A 13,020-nucleotide genomic window follows, 5' to 3' on the forward strand; every position below is an offset into this window, starting at 1 on the left:
GGGGGAAATTGGGATGGAACTCTATATATATGTCCGAACATGTAGCGTTTAGGACCCAACCTCAGTCATGGGTATCGCAAAGATAGTTCATTTGGTTTTAGACCTTTTTGTAATGCTTAACACAATATTTGTCAATGAAAAAAGCAGATTATAATTCCTCTACATTCAATCGAAGTATTTTCCCGAAAAATTTTACGTTCGGGACAGCTTCTGCTTCTTACCAGGTAGATTATCTAATTTATATGTTCACTTAGAATGTTCGTATGCATGTTGTTGTACCATTTATATGTCTTAATAACTTGTGTTTTTCATCTGTATTTCCTTCTTGTTGGTGATATATAGTATGAAGGTGCATATAATGAAGATGGTAGAGGACCGAGTAACTGGGATACTTTCACTCGTGAACAACCAGGTAACGATCGAAGATGCATGCTACTTTTTACAAACCTTTTCGTACATGTGAGCTCGGTCGCCCTAACTGTTCATGTGTGTGCATATATGTGATTTCTTATATATATATACTAGCATTCATTTGTAGATTTTCAGCTTGAACTTCGCTGTAAAGTTCAATACAAAATTAAGCGTGCTTTTCAGTCTACGTACGTATGTACATAAAAATAATGAATTGAAGAATGATATCGGTGAGAAAATTTCTTGGTGTCAATTTGGGCCTTGGAACTTGAGGTTGGAGACTATGTCAAAGAGAAGGCGGCCGGAAACTTTTGTTATCAGAAAGATGACCATCACTACTGATATATGCCTATATCATCATAACTTTAGAAGGTAATGAAGTTAATAATGTCTACCAACGACGGACCTGAAAATTCCATTTTTACCAATTAAGACAAATTTTTTACTGAGGAGTTTTGGATTTTTGCCGGACTTATTAGAGGCTGGTTTCTAGGTCGTCGTTGAGTCGTTCAATATGTCCATCGTACTCTTCATTGATTACCACGCAAGTGAGACTTGGACGTTAAACGGTAACATAGACTATCTGTTTGATGTTGCCACCTGCTTCCTGACCATTATCATGTGTCTAAGACTTGCTTTCCAAGATAAGTACACGGAAAACAACAAATCTTTAAGACATGTACTTTACTGGAATTTGGACGTTATATTTTGTAATATTATTTTATTTAAACATTTTAGATTATAGTCATTATTATTACAAAAAATATCAGAATATAGATATTTATCGATATTCAATTTCGGATAGTATCGTAGATATATACCATTTTGAAAATATTTGACATTGTTTCACATGTAAATATCGTAGATATATCCAAAATATCGATAAATATTATGATATTGTGAATATTTTTGATATATCATGATACATTATTTATATTTATTTGAAATATAATGGTAAATATTAAATAAAATTGTTATATACACAAAATATCGCCAAATATCTCCAAATATTTCAAAATATAGCAAATATCGCAAATATCGTTTAAATATCATCGATATTTACAATAGATATATATTCTAAACATATCATTGATATTTATATATCTTTTTTAAATTTAGATAAATATTCTTAAATATGATATACGAGATATTTTTTGTACTATCGTCATTATACCATTTTGTAGGACTTGCCTAGTGCCTACATATGAAACAGTAGCAGGGCCGAACTTGTGGGCTTCCCAAAAATGTAGAATATATACATATAGACTGTTTTATTTTATTTTAATCAAAACTTGATTTTCTGTAAGTATACCAACTACCAAGGTGCCCAAATATAAAAACAATAATTTATCAAAAAAGAGAATCAGTAAATCAGTAATAGCAGTAATTTTATTGTGATTATAACCTTTTGGCTTGGAAGTTCCAATCTTATATAATTACTAAAACTGCAACATTATCTGGTTGCTTTTCCACAAGGCACAATATTTTACTGATCCGTTATCAATCTTAGCAAGTGTATAACCTCAATTAATCCTAGAACGAAATGATCCATTAGGAAAAAACTAAACTACGCCCTTTCCTTTTTATTGATTTTGAGTATTTATTTTTATTTATTTTTTTTATATGGCAATACAGAGAAAATAGCAGACGGCAGTGATGGGAAAGTAGCCGATGATCAATTTCATCGATACAAGGTACATATTAAAGATATGGCATGAGCTATCCTGCATTCCTGCTCATTCTAATCATTTTAATCGATTTCGTAATTGATATTTGACTTATTCATTGCCTACGTACGTACTCTTTGTAGGAAGACGTAGCGCTTATGAAGGACATGGGCATGGATGCTTACAGATTCTCCATCTCATGGTCAAGAGTATTACCTAGTAAGCAGTCTTTAATTATTTCCTTGATAACAAGTATTGGTCTCAAACAAGCGTGCAATGTTTTCCATCATATTGGGGCATTGGATGTTTGACAATCTACTTACTGACTTAGTGACTTACAAGTATTGCAACTTGGTCTTACTCAACTACCCAACCTACTTCAATGATAAAAGGCATGGTTTCCAAAAAGGGGAAACATCTACCCTGTAATTGTGATGGTTACCCACCGAAATCTAATATAAACTTAGTTGATCATAGGTGGTTGTGGTTCCTTGAAACTAGCTTAATGTAAAAACTTTGTTATTTTAATCTTCAGTTAATACATTTTATTTTTTTTCCCCGCCTAACACGGTAATTTCCTTAGATACTTGAGAAAACCGAAAAACAATTAGGTTACAAATATTTTCTTTGAAGGTCCTAAAATTCTTTTTTTAAAGGTCCTAAAATTCTAATCCGATGCGATGTTACCTATTTAGTTGGTTTGGACTTGGCCACTTGCCCACTTCAGTAACTTGATAAATAATAACAATTTAATAACATTTATTGTATAACCATCCAAGCCATATTGCTATTTAATGAATAATTGCTGATTTATTGGTGAAATGATTTAAATTTTTTTTTTAGATGGAAAGCTAAGTGGAGGAATTAACCAAAAGCAATACAACATTACAACAACCTCATTAACGAGCTCCTATCTAAGGGTAAATAATTTAATGTCCCTTGTTAATATTTCACTCTCCTCTAAATCTTATCATCTGCTACTTTGAGTAACATTGTTCGTGATGGGGCAGGTTTGCAGCCCTACGTGACTCTGTTTCACTGGGATGTACCACAACACCTTGACGATGAATATGGGGGCTTTCTAAGTTCACGTATTGCGTAAGTGACATTCTCATTATGTTTTTAGTCGTAACAAGTTTCTTATGATTTTATTTTGTTAACCTTGGGTTTTAATATACCCCTTTAAACTTTTAAACATTGGGGGTCCAGGGTTTTTGTCTCAAGATTTTCCATAATTTATTAGTGATTTGACTGATTTCCTATTTGAAAAAATTTCATTTGCAATATGTTTAGTTTTTCAATTGTCTTCTGTTGAGAAAATTGACCCGTTCATCAAAGAATAGAAGTTTTGTTTGGGCACTTCTGGGCTTCTCATATATAAGCCCAAAACAGTCTCCGAAGTTGCCAATGTTCTAAAAAAATGTCAGGAGAGTGCCTAGGAGGCAGTGACTATACCGGCTAGGCGTTAGGCGGTTTTTTTTTCCTAATATATCTTATAAAATACATACATATATTATTAGAAATGAAAAAAAATCATTTACCATAACTCAAAAAATAAACATAAACAAATATACTTATTACAAAAAGCGTAATAGTTTAAGAAGATCGACTTCATATAAAAACATATTCTTTTTTATAGTGACATATAATTTATATTGGGTGTCTTTTAAACTCATTCAAATCTTAAGCCTACATGGGTATTTAATTTGTAACATTTAATCATTCAAAAAAAAAAAAAAAGCTTGACTAGACCGCCTAGAGACCGATTAGTCCGGCTAGCCCACCTAAACAGTCCGTCTAGACCTGCCTAATCGGTCCACCAATTTTTTAAACGACTTAGGCCTAGGCGAGAAGGGTAGAATTTGAGCTAAATGAGCCGAGCTTTACTATGCTCAAGTTCGACTCATTTATTACACGAGCTTTAAGAGCCGAGCCTAAGCAGCCCGGTTATTTTACACTACAAAGATGTTATTTGAGCTAAACGAGCACGAGTTTTAATTTGAGCTCATCATAATGTGGGGAGTTGAACATAACACCTAAACAAGATAGTCAAGTTCAACCAACATGCTATTATGTGTTTCTTGTACAATTAATATTGAATTAAATATGTATTTATTCATTTTATTATTGTAATTATTAAAATTTTTGCTAAGTAAACATTAATTGGTCTGACCAAGTCGAACCTGGTTGAACCATTTCACCAAAAATCGAAAATCGGTTCGATCACTAATTCGGTTTTCAAAACATTGATGGTAGTTGCTCGTATTGACCGTAACACGGCTTCAGTCCAATTCTCTAAGCATGTTTGTATGCATATACAGGCTTGATTTCCAAAATTATGCAGAGCTATGTTATAAGGAATTTGGTGATCGGGTAAAGCACTGGATTACCTTAAATGAGCCTTGGAGCTTCAGCGAACATGGTTACAGCTCAGGCACGCATGCCCCTGGTCGATGTTCTGCACCAATTGGAAATTGCAAAGCAGGAAATTCTGCAACAGAACCATATATTGTAGCTCACAACCTACTTCTTGCTCATGCAGCTGCAGTGAAAATATATAAAGAAAAGTATCAGGTGAAATTAGTTGTGCAAAATCGCATTTTTTATGCAAACAGTTTCTTATCACTTGGGCTGATCATGTGATGGGTATTTGGTCTCTTCTTATTGTATCGTTAATTCGTTATGGATCGAATAAGTATGGTTGTATGCCCTGAGTTGGACTCAGTAAGCCCAATAAAACAACTTAGTGAGCCATGTTGTTGTTTTTCTAGACTTAGAAGTTGGATAATTGCTGGAGCACAATGAGCTTGCTAAATTAATCCTTTCCTGAATGTAACCAAGGACATTCTTAAGCATACCGACGTACATACATTTAAGCAATCATACACCAAGATAGTAAGATACATGATTTCGAAAAATCTAATGCGTTGAAGTTGTGCAGGATGTGCAAAAGGGAAAGATTGGAATAACACTAATTGCTCATTGGATGCTCCCAATTTCTGAAACAAGTGATGACATAGATGCTGCTCAACGGGCCATTGATTTCATGCTTGGATGGTAAGTGTTTTTGCATGACTGTTCAAACAGCAACTATTTTTTTGTTGTAGAGGAGTTTATAAAAAAACCAGAGTCAGAGTAATCGGTCACATATATATATACTAGTATGGTGTAAGTGCTAGTACTTGTTGGGGGTAAACTCTTAATTAGAACAAAACTATAGGGGCAAAACAGTCTCAGAAAAAGTGACCAAGAATCACATTTTTTTTATTATAAATATACTATTGTAATACTGTAGATAGAGGTGGGATTTTTAAAATAGTAAAAATATATAGGTCCACTCTAATTTTGTCACTTTTTTTATATGTAGGTTTTTGGATCCATTGACCCGTGGCGAATATCCAAAGAGCATGAGGTTACTTGTTGGAAGACGATTACCGAGATTCTCCAAAAGGCAATCTGAAATGGTTAAAGGATCGTATGACTTCATCGGACTGAACTATTATACGACACGATATGCAAAAAATGTTCCCTGTTGTAGTGATATCCCAGCAAGCGTACTTACAGATTCTTATGCTAATCTCAGCTGTAAGATACTTCATGAGTCCCTTGACATTCCACACCATGAACTTGATTATTCTTAGTGTGAAATATGATGTTTTTAGTTCATATGATTTGATGAGACAATATACCTTTTTTTTGGCAGACGTGAGAAATGGAATTCCACTTGGCCCAGTGGTAAGAAGTTTATGACGAACCTCACTAAACATAGTATCATGCATCATTTCAACTTTATATGATATACTAATTATGCTAAATCATCTTACAGGCTGGTTCTTCCTGGTTATATGTGTATCCAAGAGGGATTCTAGATCTCTTACTTTATATCAGGCAAAGATATAACAATCCTACCATCTACATAACTGAAAATGGTATGATCAACTAATTAAGATTATTTTCCATCTTAACTTGTATTTATGATTTGATGATGGTTTAACAAATGTAGGTCACTTGTAGCTAGCTCGGTAATGAATTAAGCATAAAATTTTGGAGCTTTGTTTCAGGTGTATCTGAGGTCGATAACAAAGCATTATCTCTTGAGGAAGCATTGGTAGACGATATGAGGAGAGACTACCACCATGACCATCTTTCCTTTGCGCTGAGAGCTATCAAGTGAGTTTTAGATTGGATAAAGGATATTAAATTTTCAAAACAAATTAAGTTCAATTTTGACTGGCTCTCAAGTCTAAGCATGACATATTCAAATTTAACCAATGTAATGTATTGTATGTCTATATTCTTTCCTTCCCCTGCATCTCGAAACCTATATGGTGGAAAATTAGAATGCAATTTGGCATTGTAATGTAACTTGCAAAGATCCTTTATCTTGACTGATAGCATGGGTTGGTGGCCATTTTGCTTCTTTGAATACCCCAAAGTTTATGGCCTAGGCCACTCTCTGCGAGTCTCTTCTAGTTTTGTGTTAGGGCATTTCCAATGGGGGGTGTAAAATTACACCTCCACATAGGCGCTACCTAGGTGCCATTAGGATTTTACTATTCCAATTGTAAATTATTGTAGAGTCCATAAATATCCATTCTCTATTGTTCCCAATGAAAAAGTGTAAAAAAATTCAATTTTAAACTCGGACCTCTTTAAATTAAAGTCACTTCAAATGACGTCGGAGTTTAAAATTTTCAAATTGTGACTTTATAAATAGATAGGGACGGCACTCCAAGTGACGTCCGAATTTGTTTTTACTCAGACGTCTGTTCGAGTGTTGTCCGGGCTTTTTATTAGTTGATAGCCAGAGGAAAAATTCCCCACCCTCTCTATAAACTAATATTCTATTACCTATTGTATAACACTCCTATTGGAAAGAGTTTTTTGACATTTGGGGTGTAAAATTTCCACTCTATACGGTTTACACCCCCCATTGGAGATGCCCTTATATGTCCATACTCACCCTAGTACTAGTATGATAGTATCAGATCATGCTACTGTGTCGGACGCAATGGCGCACGTACTCCACATCACTGAACAAACGGCACGCGCGTTTGGTTCAAGACTTCAAGTTCTCCGGACGAGGCTTGTTTAGATTTATAGTTCCAAGGTTCCATATTGGACACATAGAGCCTTGCGCCATAACAAGATCCGGCCTGGGGTTTGGGTTGGGGACGTTTTCATGGCCAATTAGATTTGAGTTGTAGTCTCAATCTAACACGGGAATAAGACGCAAGCTCACCTTACATTATAGTGGTCTCTCGATCGAAATGAAAATTAAACATGCATGTACATGTAGAAAAGGAAAGTGATGGAACTCAATGGCATCACCAACATATTGCTTCATTTAGAGTGGGGTATTTCACTCTATGAAACTTATTCACCAGCATATATAGCATTAAAATATATTGCGTTCATTTTATGTTAAAATCTACTCATCCTTTTGCTAATCAAGCTTTGCTTAAACATTGTTTCTTACAGTGAAGGTGTGGATTTGAGAGGATACTTTGCTTGGTCACTTCTGGACAATTTTGAGTGGGAAGCAGGTTACACTATTCGATTTGGATTATACTATGTAGACTACAAAACTTTGGCGAGATACCCGAAGCTATCGTCCCTTTGGTTTAAGGAATTCCTAGCTCCTCCACTGAAGAAACATAGTAATGCTTGATTAATATAAAATTAAATGTATATTCTTTTATTTTTCTCTCAAACTGTCAAACAATGTGTGTTTTGTATATTATAAGAAACAATGTACTACTTAATTTGGACGAAGGTGTGTGATTCACTTGCTCAACAAATAAGTCAATTTACTGCTTACATGCCCGAATTTTCCTTTTCTGGATAAGGATATAGCCTTGTTGCTATTGTTACTATTATTAGGAAAGTAGTACATAAACAAACAAAGTACAACTCTACAATCCCACCCGATAAATATAACAACACTGGGAATGGTAGACAATTTTTGAAAAAGAAGATGCTTGAGCACATCAAGTTTGTAATGTTGCAGTTGACTTCTCAAATGATGTATCTCTTGCTTTGTTAAGTTTCCACAATAAAACTTTTCTGCGAACTTACAAATGCCATCAATGCAGAAAGACTTAAAAGCATCTTTCGGATCCAAAGCGGAATTAAGATAAAGAAGCTCTATTGTTTCTTTTGGAAATCTGTTATTTAATTCCACAAATTGGTAATCTATTACAACATTAAATAACTCGATGCAGTAGTGATGCTCAACTGTAATGTAATCTTTCTACTGGCAAGAACAACCTGTACCCGCCATGTGTTGAGCACCCATATCAGGCATATCAATGTCATGTTTTTTGCAAAACAAAATCACATCGCTAAGGAAAGCGTCCCAAAAAGATCCTCTTAACTCTTGAAGAAGTGCTTTCGTACTGGAGACTAAGCTAATAGCATTTAAAATGTCTTGGGACTTTTCTTGCAGGGTTTTACACAAGACATTAGAAATTCCCATAGTCTTATGCAATAAATGAAAAAGAAAGACAAACTCAAAACTTTTCATTGTAAGAATAGCACCTTTAGCTTCCCCACGCATAGAGTTGTTTGACCCGTTCTTCATGACGCTTTCAAGAACTATACAAATTGAATCAAACATCTCTTTTCGGACTACAAACCGAAGCAAAATGAGAACTCCATCTAGTATCCCTTACTCTTTGCAAAGTAGAAACTTGATTCACTCCTTTTCCAAAGAACAAGTTCACCACTAACTACCAAGCTTATCAATTTCATTTTATTTAGTATCTTGAACTCCTGTTTTACGCTTTAGGCTAACATGAAGATTAAGAATGGAAGCCAACTTGGAAAAAAACAACCAAACATTAGAAACATATTTAGAAGCCGCAACTAGAGCAAGTACGTTGTAGATGATGTGCAAAGCATTGCACATAATATGCATATGGACACTCCTTCAGAAACAATGCCTGTAATCCATTCCATTGACTACACATATTGCTAGCACCATCATAACCTTGACCTCTCATATTTATAATATGCAAATTATGGCGAGCAATGATATTGCATATAACTTCTTTCAAAGTTAAAGCGCAAGTGTCTTTAACGCCAACAATACCAAGAAAATGCTCTCTAACAAAACCACTTATATCAACAAATCTTAGGACAATCGCTATTTGCTCCTTGTTTGAATTATCTTGTGCTTCATCAACAAGGACACAAAATTTTGCATCACCAATTTCCTCACGAATTCTTTTTTCAGAGAATGGGCTTGAAGCCCAGTGTTTCAATTTAATTACGGAAAAAAGACACAGCTTTTTCTAATTATATCAAAAGCCCATCCGGTCCATTTGTTGGCAATATTACACAATTGTCCCTTAAAGAGAAATCAAACTAGACAAATATGCAACATTCATGTTGCAGTCAACAACATATGCAAATTTCAAAACCCTAATTCCCCAAATTAAACCTAAATTTTGAAACTCTAATCCTACTTCCCCAAATTAAACCCAAATTTTGAAACCCAAGTTCCCCAAATTAAACCCTAGTTTCCTCAAATTAAACCCAAATTTCGAAATGAAGAACCCTAATGAAGAAAAAAGAAAAGATTCAAACGATAATGTGCAAGCAAACACAAGATCTACTACAAAAAAAAGAGAACAAGATGGCAAAAAGGTTAGATACCAAATTTCATTGATAGTTTCACAATTTTGATATATTAGGATTTTCATTTTATGAAAAATTGGTTAAAGTGTGTTGAATGTATTCACTGCAACATGAGTGTTGCATCGAATATACTTAGATTTTCATTTGCACTGTCACTTACCACTGCAATATGGATGTTGCACTATCAAATCCCAATGCAACATGGATGTTGCAGTGTCAAATCCCACTTTAACATGAGTATTTTGGGTCGAATGCAACATGAGTGTTGTTTGAGGTTTAAATTGGTGATGTTTGTTTGAGTTTTGAGGCATGTTTTCCACTGAAACATCCATGTTGTAGTAAAAAAGCACACTGAAACATTCATGCTGCAGTCGTAATTGGTTGCAACAAGCTACTAATTCATTAGTTTTCTTTCAGATTACGCAACAAGGGAAGGCCGCTAAATCTAAACTGAGCCTTCCGAAACAAACTAAAGATGCAACTACCTCAACGAGCAAAAACCCAAAAACGAAAGGCAAAAAAAAGATAGAGGAGAAAGGTAAAGAAAATTTGGTGAAAAGCGAGTTGTTGAATTATAGGTCCAGTTTAAAGTCAATGATTGATATTATGGATTTGATTAGAGCTGATATAACGGAAGTGCATAAGGAAAAAATGATAGATACACCATTTGCAAATCTTTTTCGCGGTCTTTATTGAAAATAGGGTGAATGTTAATACCACAATAAAAGCAAATATTGATGTTTGGTGGGTTTGAAGGCATACAAAATTCCTTATTAGTGTTATCAGTTTGATACCTCATCAATTTCATTAATGATATCTTTGAGAAGCTGGCTCAGGAATCTTCAAGGCTTGCAAGGTACAACAAGAAGCCCACCATCACTTCTCGGGAGATTCAGATTACTGTTCGTCTTGTTCTTCTTATTGAATTGGCTAAGCATGCCATTTCTGAAGGCACCAAGACGGTTACCAAATTTACTAGTTCTTGAAAATGTTTGTTTAGGGTTTGTTTCAATGTTTCAATGTTTCAATGTTTCTATCTTTAGTATTTAGTATTAGAATGTTTCAATGTTAGTGGTGTCGATGTAATATATAGTTGATTTAGAACCTATGAATCAGAGTTAGATCTTTTGTGAATGAAATTAGGGTTTCTGGTGTTCTCTATTTTGGTTGATTTCTTCATTCGTTTTACCTAGTTCAGATCTGAGATGGTTTGATTACAATGCCAATCTGGTGTTATTGGCGTAAATTTCTGTAACCAGTTATAATTGATGATGGTTATGGATCTTGAATTGGAATGATGGCAGTTAAGAAAATGTTAGCATAATTGTAAAAGTTTGGTTACTTTTTATGCCTAAATTGATGAAAGGTTGTGGTACTGAGGCTTCTGTTTCGTCATTTCTTGAGAATTTGGTACTTCATAAATCCCATTTTGTGCTTAGGTTCATTCTTGTGAATTGTGATTGTTGTTATGAATGGTATCCTTGTCCAATAGGGGTTGCAATGTTTTGTTGTGTTGGTGGGCATCATAGTGAATGTGTAGTAAAGTTCAGACCCTATATAGGATGACCTACAATCCCTGCAATTTGTATCGATGAAGCGTTGAATGCCCTCAGCCCGACCCGGTTGCTTCCTAAATTCCAAGTTTCTAATAAATGGGGTTAGCTTTGTCTACATTATGAGTACATGATTCCAAAGACAAAAACACCAAGTTTAAAAGGAAGCATCAAACTATGTAGTTGCAGTACATAGCATGGCATCTGTAAAATGGAGAAGTCTCCTTTAAAAGAGATGGGTTGAAGAAGTCGCGACGCGATTACGTTGCATGCAATATGAATGTTTCACTCTCAATTACAACTGCAACATGAATGTTGCACTCTCAATTACAACTGCAACATGAATGTTTCACTCTCAATTACGACTGCGACAGACTGCAACATGAATGGTGCACTATCAATTACAACTGCAACAAGAATGTTACACTTTCAATTACGACTGCAACATGAATGTTGCACTATCAATTACAACTGCAACATGAATGTTGCACTCTCAATTACGACTGCAACAGACTGCAACATGAATGTTGCACTGTCAATTACGCCTGCAACATGAATAATTTTACAGGCTATAAATTTCATTATAACAAATGAAAAATAAAACAAACCGACTAGCGAATAATCTCAAATGAGTATCAACATTCCATAAAAGTATACAATGAATATCAATTTCTCATTAATAAATGTCAAAAGACCAAACTTAAAAATCTCAATTAAGACAACTAAAAACATATGGTTTGCCGAGAACATCAAAACTGATCATAGACTAACGAATCACACCGGTGCTTTCAATTCTTTTCTTCTTGGGTCTACCAGGACCAATCTTCGGACTACACGGATAAACCGCAGGAGAATCAGGCATGCGTCTTGGCATAAAACCATTCGGAACCGGCTTGATAGAATGTGAGTAGCATTGCACGAACGCGATCACCGTGATATCCTTCATCAATGTAGCCATAAAAGGAATCACCCTTACTACCAATACAGGCAATAACATGTATGCAAGGGAAATTCGTCGAAATCTCATTTTTGACATCGATAATTGAAGAAGACGGACCAATACGACTCGCGAGAGTTAAATTTTTGAAGGATATAACTCCAAGAACAGTAAAATCTATCCTACAACACAAAATTGAAATGAAACTAAAAATTACAACAATTCCATTATCTTAAAAGAGTGCAGGTTATATTATTCAATGAAAAAAATGATCAAATACAGAGATGACGATAAGTTAAATTATCATTAGTCAATTTCCATCTTTTGCTTGCCCTAGATAACATAATAATAGAAGTGTAGGTGTAAATAAATGTACCTTAGTGGTGGCAGTTCGAAAGTCCAAAGAAAAAGGAGAACAAAGAAGAAAAAGAGAAAAGACGGTCTCAATTTCAGTCCAAAATCACGATATGAGAAATCACCATTGCCAATTGAGGAAGAAAGAAATTAAGTAACAACTTTCATATAAAAGGGTATGTAAGGTATTTTGAAAAAACAATAAAGGTGCGGTTGGTTTTTTCTCACAAACTCACCCGAAAATGAAACCTTTATTTCAAGACTTTTACAAACCGGGTGGGCTTTAGACATAATTCAAAAAGTCAACGGGTTTTAGGCTAATAAAGACCGGAATCAGGGTTTTGAACCTAGTTTTATGTTCTTTTTTTCACTTTATCGGCATAGATATGCAAAAGTGTTTTTTGAATTGAATGTGAGGTATATGTGGCATTTCTCGAGTATCTTTTAATAATTTTGC

General features: G+C 34.6%; 1 pseudogene across 1 annotated transcript; it reads left to right on the forward strand.

Annotated features, from left to right (window-relative positions):
• Window positions 1-52: 52 nt before the first annotated feature.
• Window positions 53-7,898, forward strand: LOC147507127 (beta-glucosidase 12-like; annotated as a pseudogene). Its single transcript, XR_015217550.1, has 13 exons — window positions 53-224; window positions 343-412; window positions 2,047-2,105; window positions 2,222-2,297; window positions 2,922-2,998; window positions 3,089-3,176; window positions 4,400-4,652; window positions 5,020-5,135; window positions 5,446-5,663; window positions 5,782-5,813; window positions 5,905-6,007; window positions 6,140-6,248; window positions 7,560-7,898. The product of XR_015217550.1 is annotated as a beta-glucosidase 12-like (transcript).
• The last annotated feature ends 5,122 nt before the right edge of the window (window positions 7,899-13,020 follow it).

Source organism: Coptis chinensis, chromosome 3 (genome assembly GCF_015680905.1).
Source record: "Coptis chinensis isolate HL-2020 chromosome 3, ASM1568090v1, whole genome shotgun sequence".
Taxonomy (NCBI): domain Eukaryota; kingdom Viridiplantae; phylum Streptophyta; class Magnoliopsida; order Ranunculales; family Ranunculaceae; genus Coptis; species Coptis chinensis.